This window comes from Pithys albifrons, chromosome 15, assembly GCF_047495875.1.
Source record: "Pithys albifrons albifrons isolate INPA30051 chromosome 15, PitAlb_v1, whole genome shotgun sequence".
In the NCBI taxonomy this organism is placed as follows: domain Eukaryota; kingdom Metazoa; phylum Chordata; class Aves; order Passeriformes; family Thamnophilidae; genus Pithys; species Pithys albifrons.
In genome coordinates this window covers 19,255,833-19,264,426 of record NC_092472.1, presented here as the reverse complement: position 1 = coordinate 19,264,426, position 8,594 = coordinate 19,255,833, and positions in this window count along the sequence as shown.

The window sequence follows — 8,594 nt, the reverse complement described above, 5'->3', positions numbered from 1 at the left end:
CACACCAGCACCTGGTGGGCAGGAAAGGTGACAGAAACACAGATTCGTCTCCACAACTTCAAAACTCACTCCTTTTTTTATATGACATTAATAAGTCTTCTAATTGTAAATGCAGTGCTTTTCATTCCCATTGAACTGGAACTATTTTGGAAAAAGGAATGAGCTGGCAGTCAGTGCCCAGAGCTACAAAATTACAGGAAAAATCAATGGCTGTGTCAAGAGTAAGCAAGTCAATCCTCGCTAATCTTTCATGTCGTGATGGTTCAGATCTCTCCCTTGTTGCTGGGGCTTTGGAGGGTTTGTGTTGGGTTTCTTGTTTGGTTGTTGGTATGTTTTTAACCTTCTGATTCCCAGCTATCAGCTCTGCTTAGCAACTTTACTGACATGATTGGCATTTCACCTCCAAGGCCAGACTGGTACACTGGTGCCACTCTGCTGTGCCCTGGGGGCAGCCTTGTCACCAGTGCCATCTCCAGCAGCAGCAGCAGCTTTGATGGGCTCTGCTCCCCTTCAGCTCCTGGGGGGCTGCCCTGCTGTGCCCTCTGGGCTCCTGGAGCTCTGGAGTGCCCAGCCCTGAGTGCCCTGGGGACAGGCATCTCTGCCCAGGAGCCCTTACCTGAGCTGAGTGCTGGTGAGGGACGTGCTGAACCTCTGGATGCCACCAAGGAAAAGGTCATTTATGTCACTGGCCAACTAGAAGGGACTTTGGCAGCTCTAAACCTGGATTTGGTGTGGGATTCGTGGTCCTTCTGATACAGAAATTCAGCTTGTCCCTCTCATCCATCTGCTGCATCTGAGTGTCCCCCAGGCTGTGGCAGTGTGTGTGCAAGCTCTGAGTGTGACCCAGGCTGTGGCAGTGTGTGTGCAAGCTCTGAGTGTGACCCAGGCTGTGGCAGTGTGTGTGCAAGCTCTGAGTGTGACCCAGGCTGTGACAGTGTGTGTGCAAGCTCTGAGTGTCCCCCAGGCTGTGGCAGTGTGTGTGCAACCTCTGAGTGTCCCCCAGGCTGTGACAGTGTGTGTGCAAGCTCTGAGTGTGACCCAGGCTGTGGCAGTGTGTGTGCAAGCTCTGAGTGTGTGACCCAGGCTGTGACAGTGTGTGTGCAAGCTCTGAGTGTCCCCCAGGCTGTGGCAGTGTGTGTGCAACCTCTGAGTGTCCCCCAGGCTATGGCAGTGTGTGTGCAAGCTCTGAGTGTGACCCAGGCTATGGCAGTGTGTGTGCAAGCTCTGAGTGTGACCCAGGCTATGGCAGTGTGTGTGCAAGCTCTGAGTGTGACCCAGGCTGTGGCAGTGTGTGTGCAAGCTCTGAGTGTGACCCAGGCTGTGGCAGTGTGTGTGCAAGCTCTGAGTGTGTGACCCAGGCTGTGACAGTGTGTGTGCAAGCTCTGAGTGTCCCCCAGGCTGTGGCAGTGTGTGTGCAACCTCTGAGTGTCCCCCAGGCTATGGCAGTGTGTGTGCAAGCTCTGAGTGTCCCCCAGGCTGTGACAGTGTGTGTGCAACCTCTGAGTGTCCCCCAGGCTGTGGCAGTGTGTGTGCAAGCTCTGAGTGTGACCCAGGCTATGGCAGTGTGTGTGCAAGCTCTGAGTGTCCCCCAGGCTGTGACAGTGTGTGTGCAACCTCTGAGTGTCCCCCAGGCTGTGACAGTGTGTGTGCAAGCTCTGAGTGTGACCCAGGCTATGGCAGTGTGTGTGCAAGCTCTGAGTGTGACCCAGGCTGTGGCAGTGTGTGTGCAAGCTCTGAGTGTGACCCAGGCTGTGACAGTGTGTGTGCAAGCTCTGAGTGTGACCCAGGCTATGGCAGTGTGTGTGCAAGCTCTGAGTGTGACCCAGGCTGTGACAGTGTGTGTGCAAGCTCTGAGTGTGACCCAGGCTGTGACAGTGTGTGTGCAAGCTCTGAGTGTCCCCCAGGCTATGGCAGTGTGTGTGCAAGCTCCGAGTGTGACCCAGGCTGTGACAGTGTGTGTGCAAGCTCTGAGTGTCCCCCAGGCTGTGGCAGTGTGTGTGCAAGCTCTGAGTGTCCCCCAGGCTGTGGCAGTGTGTGTGCAAGCTCTGAGTGTGACCCAGGCTATGGCAGTGTGTGTGCAAGCTCTGAGTGTGACCCAGGCTGTGGCAGTGTGTGTGCAAGCTCTGAGTGTGACCCAGGCTGTGGCAGTGTGTGTGCAAGCTCTGAGTGTGACCCAGGCTGTGGCAGTGTGTGTGCAAGCTCTGAGTGTGACCCAGGCTATGGCAGTGTGTGTGCTTTGAAGAGAAGATACTGGAAAGTGGAAATGTTTAACTTTTCCTCCTCTGAAGGCTTGGGTTAAACCCTGGTCAGGTGGCAAATGGAAACCAGGCTGACCAACCCCAGCAATTTGCCATCTCATCTCATGTGTCCCTCACAGAGCAGCTCAAGGTTTCCAGGTGTGTGGGCAGTTTGGCAGCTCCCTGGGCTGTGCAATGGGCTCAGCCCCCTGGGCTGCCCAGGGCAGTGTTGGCATGGCCTGTGCAATGGGGCTCAGGGAGGGGGCTCAGGGAGGGGGGGCTGCCCAGGGCAGTGTTGGCATGGCCTGTGCAATGGGCTCAGCCCCCTGGGCTGCCCAGGGCAGTGTTGGCATGGCCTGTGCAATGGGCTCAGCCCCCTGGGCTGCCCAGGGCAGTGTTGGCATGGCCTGTGCAATGGGCTCAGCCCCCTGGGCTGCCCAGGGCAGTGTTGGCATGGCCTGTGCAATGGGCTCAGCCCCCTGGGCTGCCCAGGGCAGTGTTGGCAGGGCCTGTGCAATGGGCTCAGGGAGGGGGCTCAGGGAGGGGGGGCTGCCCAGGGCAGTGTTGGCAGGGCCTGTGCAATGGGGCTCAGGGAGGGGGCTCAGGGAGGGGGCTCAGCCCCTGGGCTGTCCCTGCAGTGCTTCAGTGCCAGCAGCAAATCCACCCCAGCTCTCCAGCTGCTTCCCCCTTGCAGGAGTTATTCCTCTGTGTCACTGAGTGATATTTCAGGAACCAAGTCAAACATGTTAAAAACAACTGTCTCCTATCATTTATTTTTATGAATTTATATTATTTTGAGCAGCAATTACTGGCTGACTCAGTCACTGGCAGTGCAAGAAGTGTCATTTCAAGTAACTCAGGCCAAAATTCGAACAAGAATGAGACTGTTTGATAAGATGTCAACAAGTGAAGGTTGTGGCCTTGTCAGTGGGGACATTACAAGTTGTATCATGTCCTGGGCAAACTGTCACAACCTTTAAACGGGGCCTTCAGCAAAAGGAATTGCTCATGTCACACCAGGCAACGGGTTGAAGCCAGACTGGAATAAATGAGAAGTTCAGCAGCCTCTTATTTTCTGAGGTTCTCAATCAATTCAAACATTTAATAAATATATAAAAGATTTCATAAAGAATGTAATACAATTTCTCTGAGGCCTGGAGAGACATAAAGATGCAATTTTAATAGGACTGTGCTCTGTGCAGTTTGGCTTTAAGATTGTGAAACTCCTGGATGCTGGAATAGTTGGATGTGATTAGAGATTCAGGTGTTCAGTTTGTTGTAGAATGGATAATTCTGTATAGAGTCCTAAATTTGGGGTCTGCCTGTACATCAGCTTTTGAATTGGAGCAAACATCTTTACAGCATAAAAGTTTTCTGCTGTTGAAATAATTTCTTAGATGACCCCACCAACTGATTTTTCAAGTTCTGTTTCTCATTTGAGTGAAATTCTACATTTAATTTCAAAGTCAAATTAATACTCATTTTGTCAAAGATTTCTTCTTCTTTTGAGTGGGCAGAAATCCCCCAGCACAGGCAGAAATGAAATTCTTGTCCAGCTCAACATGTGAAGTTTAACACCTTCTGCCTTGCTTGGGCACTACAATGTCATCTGGTGTGTTTTCCAAAGCATCTCCCTTGTAAGGCTTTTAGAGACTATTTCTATGTTTGTTCTTTGATGTGACTTTTTTTCCACCTGGCTCATAATACATGAAAGGGAAAAAGATATAAGTACAATAATTGCCAGCTGAGAACACCTGACAGGAAATGGCAGGTTCTTTCCATTCAGAAACCACAAAGGTTTTCATATGGATTTATATTAATGCCTTTTAACAAATTGTTCTTATATTAAAGATTTTGCAGCTAATCCATGTGTTATATCAGCAAAGTCAGACACTTTGAAACATCCTCACCAAGTTACCATCTCTATGAAAAATAACAAAAAAAGAGGGTTTTTTGTTTCTAAAGGTATTTCATTAAAATGTCCAGCTTGACAAATCTCCTGGAGAGAAAGTATCTGTAGTCAAGATAACAGTGACCAACTTCTGTGCCAGTCAGTGCAGCTGCCAGGCAGAGAGGGCAGAGGCAGCTGGCAGTGCCCTGCCCAACATTCCCCACAGCCATCACTCACTCTTCTGTCTGCTTTGGCTGGTCTTGTCTTCCTGCTTTATCCACACTGACTTATTGCCACGGTATCACTTGAGCTGCCTTTTTTTTGTTCCTCAAAATGCTCAAAATCTACTCTTGCCCTTGGGTTTGGGCCATCCAAAAATAGTCTCTGTAAGTTTTCCATGTTGCTGTTCTTCAAGGCTCATCTAAAGAGGGGGACAGGGGGACAGTGGCCTGGGCAGGGGACAGAGATGACAGTGACATGTGCAGGGGTGACAGTGGCCTGTGCAGGGGACAGGGGGACACTGACCTGTGCAGGGGACAGAGGTGACAGTGGCCTGTGCAGGGGACAGAGGTGACAGTGACATGTGCAGGGGTGACAGTGGCCTGTGCAGGGGACAGAGGTGACAGTGACATGTGCAGGGGTGACAGTGGCCTGTGCAGGGGACAGGGGGACAGTGACATGTGCAGGGGTGACAGTGGCCTGTGCAGGGGACAGGGGAACAGTGGCCTGTGCAGGGGACAGAGGTGACAGTGACATGTGCAGGGGTGACAGTGGCCTGTGCAGGGGACAGGGTCCTTTCCCTGCTGGTTCAGCTCTGAGCATCCCATCCCAGCGCCCCAAGGGGTTGGCTGTCCCACCCCCCTGGCAGCTCTGATAGTTTTCAGAGCTGTTGCTGAAGATTTGCAGGGCTCTGTTTGCAGAAAGGAAGCCCAAAGAAGAGCCCCTTCCCTGCCAGCCCTCCCTGCCCACCTGCCCAGTGCCCTGTCCCAGCTGTCCTGCTCCTTGAAACCCTCAGGCAGTGCCATCCCAGAGCCAGGGCTGCCCAGGCTGAGGTAACACTGCCTGCTCGTTTGCCAAATTACTCTGTAATAATTACCTTCTTAAGCTGGGCCGTTTTCATGGCTAATTTGGCTGGCAGAAAATGAAGCAGCTATTTTTGCAGCATATATGCACCATATGAATGTAATTACTTGGAAGCTCTGCAGCCTCCAGGACTGAGTGCTCCTTAGAACAGGTTGGGATGAGCAGGAGCAGCCTGTGCTGGGTGCAGTTGCCTGGGAAACGGAGGGCAGAGCTTTCCCTGCCTCCCTCTGGCACCAGGGTGGGAACAGACACTAATGCTGATGTTTGGGCTCTACCCTGAAGCGCTTTATGGAGACAGGAAAGGTCCAAGCCCACCCCTCAGCCTGCCCTCACTGGGGGCATCAGAGACCGTGGTCAGGCCATTGATCCTCCACAGGATTGCTGGGTGTGACTGGAATAGAAAGGAGTTGGCTCCCTTGGCTGCTGCTCCCATTGCAGAGTGCCCTGTGCTGACGGGCACAGCACCCCGCGGGTGTCTCCTCTGAGCCCGACTGGGCACTCAGAGCCAGCTCTGAGCCCCGGGCACGGGCACTGCCAATGTTTTCCCCATGCAGGAAGGGGCTCTTCAGCCCCCCCGGGAGCCCCCTGGGCCAGGTTGTGCCAGGGCAGGGCTGGCTGTGCCAGGGCAGGGCTGGCTCTGCAGGGCACTCCAGTGTCTGTCAGTGCTTCCTGTGCCTGCGGGGACACCTCTCTGTGCCACCCAATGAGCTGCCTGAAGTGGCCAAATCACTCGTGTCCCAGTCCCCTTGGAGGCTGTTCCTCCTCCTGCTACAACCACATCCTTGGAATAGAAGTTTGGTGGCTTTGGAGGGTGTTGCTTTATGGGGAGGTTTGGGAAAGGGGCAGGTCTGAGTTGCTGGGAGGTGCCAGGTGGGCACCCAGCAAAGGAAGCCATGCCCACTGCTGAGCTGGGCTGTGCTGCCTGTGGCTTGCACAAGGACAGGAGAGAGGAAGGACACCAGGCAGGGGAGGGCTGGCAAAAATCCCACATCTGCCAGGAGTGGAAAAGATGGATAACCATTTGGAGAAATATTAATTTAAATTTTACTTTATCTTGTTCCTACCTTGGCATTTGTGTCTGAAATAAAGGCTAGAGTGTTACTAGCTATAAACAAGCTGGTTTTTTCCTGTGGAGTAATCAAAGAAGATCATTATGCAGCAATTATGGCAGAATGGGCTATACTGTTGGAGCTCCGTGGTAAATCTCCCTTTGCTCACAAGCTAACTGGCTGCCAAACAGACACGGAGGCCCTGGAGTTATTGCTGCTCCTTCCTGCTGCAGGATGTCTCACAAGGGGGTTTCACAGATGCAGACTGAGAATTATGAAGTGGATTTTAAAATATTTTATTTTTTAAACAGTGGGAGAAGCAAACAGAGAGCCTCAGGTTTTTCCTCTAATTCAATTCACAAGATTTCAATCTGCTACTTAAGAATAAAATCCCTTTTCTCTAAGCAAATCAAGAGAACTGTAACTGTGAATCGTTCTTATCTGCAGCCTCTCCCAACTGCCTGATCTGTCTTTTAACCTTGGCATTTTTGTGAAGTGCCATTTTCCATCTGTAGCTGTAAAACTGTGATTGTGTCTTTCAAGTTGTTTCCATCAGAGAGCTTGAGGAAAGTCATACTGCATAACATGAAAAGAGATACTCTTTTCTCCTGGGAGGATGAACAGTGTCCATGTATGACATAAATCCACTGAGACACAACTCTTGATGTCAGGAACCCAAACGGGTGTCAGTGCTGTCATCTTCCCTTACACAGCAAGTGCAGTGGAATTTTTGCTTAAAAGGGCCATTACTGTGTTAACACATTTCAGAGCAAAAGAGTTCTGTGCATCAGAGTGGCATGGCTGAGTGCCCTGACAGATGCCCAGGCAAATGGAGTGGCAGCAGCTCCGGAGAGCAGCCTGTTTGCAGCTCACTGGCATTGCCCAGAACCACCACCCTCCTCTGCTCTTCTGCTCCTGGAGAGCCTGAGAGCTGAAAGGACTGTCAGGGAGGGCAGGGTTCAGACAGGAAGCAGGAAAAGGGCAGGAAAGCTGCTCTTGCCCATCTGCATCTTAGTTTCTCACCTCTGTTCAGCTTTCTGGTCTCTTTGCAGCAAACAGGAGGGAGTGATTTACTCTGCATGATCCCCACCAGGGCATCATCAACCTGTGCCCTAGAAATGCTCTGAAAACTCAGCCTCTTTGCTTTCCCTTCCCTCTAAGCACATTTGGGCTGCTGTCAGCTGAGGGATGGTGAGTGGCCAAGGCAGGACAGATTTCTTCAGCAAATCCACCTTGGGAAGGTGACAGATTGTGTTGGGACTCCAGCCTGGCTCTGTTGCAAACCTGCCCAGGAGTTCTCAGCAGGAGCCACACATTGCCAGGAACACTTGAAAATGAGGCTTCATTTATGGTTCCCTGACCTCCTGGAATGGCTGGCAGTAAGTTGTGCTGGAACCACAACCTGTGCAGCAGCCAGAGGTTCCCCTGCAGGTGCCCTGTGAGCTCCTGTCAGCTGTGGGGCTGCCCTGTGGCACCTGGAGCTCATGCCCAGCACAGCTGCCAACCGTGCCAGTGCTGCTGCTGGTGTGGGACAGACACTCTGTGCCCTGGGCACTCACATGAGCTCCTGTCCAGCCACACTCACAGTGACCTGAGCCAGGTCTGACCTGTGGGGCTCTGCATGAAGTGCTAATGTGCTGCTTTGGGAGATTTCTCCTGCAGTGCCACTGGTAATTCTTTCTGTTCAAATGTGTTGCTTGGCTCCAAGTCCTTCTTTCCATTTGAAAGCTCACATAAAATCTAACCCAGCTTCTCTGGCAGTGTTGGCTGCTGAAAGAATACATTGCTTTGAATCAGGAGCCTGAAAATGAACCTGTCCTATAGTGCTTTGCTTCCTTGCCACCTGGCCTGTCCAAACCCCTGTGGCCATTCTCTAAATAAAACCTAATAATAAACTCCAGCTGGAATAATTGATGCAGCAAATCCCACAGCACAGCATTCTGTATTCATTGTTTGTCTTTCAGTGGCACAGACAGTTTCAGTGGAGTTGATGGCAGCTCTGAGCAAACTGTGTAACAAAACTGCCCTGAGGCTTCCTGCTCTCCTTAACGTTTAACTGAACTTTGCCATCCCAGTTTTTAGGCACGGGCTCTCTTAAGACATAGTTCCTTCCCATCAGTGGTGTGGTGGGCAGTGAGGAGGCAGAGGACAGACTGCACCCAGGGGGCCAGGGCTGTTTCTGCCAGCCTGCCTGGGGATGTCCAAGGAGCAAGGGAAGGGATTTCTGCCAGGGAGGGATGGGAGTTGTTCTGCTGTAGTTTGAATAATTTATTTAATATGCCTGAGTGTAGCTGTGGCTCTTGTTTGCTGACAGTCAAATAACAGCTCTAAATC